We start from the raw sequence: 2,073 nt of genomic DNA on the forward strand, positions 1-2,073 counted from the left end.
TCACACGTCCCTGAGGAACTAGAGAGGAACGCCTCCGGGAAGCCCAGCCAGGGCCAACCAGAAGGGCCTTTTGGTGAAGTCTGACATCCTACATTAGTTTCTCTGGACCTGGGTGAGAACCGGCCCCCAGGGGAAGGACTGTTTTGCCAGTGCCAACTCTCCAGCTGGGCTGTTGGTTCCCACTGCCTCCCATCATGGATACAGAAAAGCAGCCAGGCTATTCCTAGTGTAGTAAATACAGAGCTGGCTGAGGCAGGGCCAGCTGAGGTGCAGACTCCATGGGGTTTGCTGTCACTCCGCCAGCCATCTGTCCAGCAGGCCTCAGCTTCACAAACAGGAAAACAGAAGGAGTGCATCTACTCACTGGGCGTCACACTGCCCCCGCTCACAGCCACCACCTGCATCGAGGCAACCTGCAGGCGGGAGCTTGGTTCCAGGAGGTGTCTGTAAACTTCGGTCCTGGGGTGGGCCACTGCAGATGGCCTGTCCTTGCTTTCTCATCACCAAATCCCCGTTTTTGGTGCTGACGCATCCAGACGTTAAAATCGCTGACGTTTTCACAGGACCCACAAAGAGGGAGGGTCCAGGCACATTTTTTCTTTCTGTATCACCCTGGAGTGATGGGGAAATTTCCCCAAAAACCATGTGTACTGTGATTGCATGTATTGGGGTGGGTATATTAGACTAGGGGGCCGCGGATGGGTGGGGAAAATCTTTCATATGAGGTATTCCTCTAAGCAATTCTTGACAACTCTTTTCTCCTCCCTTCTGGAAGCTTCTGGCACTGGAGGTGGAGGCATGGCATGTCAGGGGTGCAGGTCAAGACCACATGTACTTGGCACAGTACGCAGAGCTTGGCTGGGCTGTGGGTGGGTGAGCATTGGCTGGGCTGTGGGTGGGTGAGCATTGGCTGGGCTGTGGGTGGGTGGGCATTGGCTGGGCTGTGGGTGGGTGAGCATATGCGGGAGGGCCCTTGGCTTTGGCCACCGAATGCCCCTTGCTGGCTAGTCAGCCGGGACCACCCCTGCCCCTCCCACTCACACATTAGGCAAGCTCTTCACAGATCCTGCGTGTGTCCTCAGGCACCGTCATGGAGTAGCCCACGGTTCTGGAGTCTGTGAAGGTCTCATGGTCGTTGCCACCTGGTATGATTTTGTCTCCAAAGAAATAAATGGCCTTATAACTGTCGTTTTTCACATGTCACAGGCAATACCTCTTGCCCCATCCATCAGGAAAGACATCAAAGCTGATCTGGCCTCCTATGAAAAACGTGAGGCCTTTTCCTGCAAACTCTTTCCTTGATCTGCTACAACTTTTTCTCTTATATTTTCTTTTTTATTGAATTCGTAGAACTCAATGCATTCTTCTTGGCTGCAGCTTCTTCCAAATAGGGGACATGTTTAACATCCCATTTCAGAATTCAATGAAAGTACCCCTCTTCTTCAGGAGTTTAATTTTTGCATTGCAGCTCAGACAATAGTTGATTAAATCTTGGATTAGGACCTCACCCAGGTGACTTTGAATATTCCATTTACACGAGCATTTCCCATCTTTGTATGCTACCAAGCCATTTTCTGGAAACGCATAATCATATTTTTCAACCACATCATTTCCCAGTTGCTCCTGTGCTTCCTCAAAGTCCAACCTGCCTACCACTCCGATTTTGATCTTCTGCCTCAATTTTTGTAGGAAGTCATCCATTTCTTTGGTAATTTTCTGCTGTGGGGTGGTCAGGGTCCCATAAACATCCAAAAGGCAGAGCACTGCGCCGGGTGCTGCCATGTCCCTGGTTTCCAACTGCACCTTACAAGACTGGTTGGCAGCAGCCCATGGTAATTTCTATCCTATCTTCTGTGTGTATGCACTTGATTATTCTAGGCACTTGATTTTAGTAGAATCCTACAATATTCCTTTTGTGTCTGGCTTATTTCATTAGGCACAATGTTTTCAGTATCCATCCGCATTGTATCATATATCAAAATTGTTTTTTACAGATGGATGATGTACCATTGCATGTATATACCACTTTGTTTTTATACATTCATTTGTTCACTGATAGTTGGATTATTTCCA

At 48.9% G+C, this 2,073-nt stretch overlaps 1 pseudogene; it reads right to left on the minus strand.

Annotated features, from left to right (window-relative positions):
- Nucleotides 1-1,044: 1,044 nt before the first annotated feature.
- Nucleotides 1,045-1,782, minus strand: LOC129019167 (phosphomannomutase 2-like; annotated as a pseudogene).
- Between the last annotated feature and the right edge of the window lie 291 nt (nt 1,783-2,073).

This window comes from Pongo pygmaeus, chromosome 17 (assembly GCF_028885625.2).
Source record: "Pongo pygmaeus isolate AG05252 chromosome 17, NHGRI_mPonPyg2-v2.0_pri, whole genome shotgun sequence".
Classification (NCBI taxonomy): domain Eukaryota; kingdom Metazoa; phylum Chordata; class Mammalia; order Primates; family Hominidae; genus Pongo; species Pongo pygmaeus.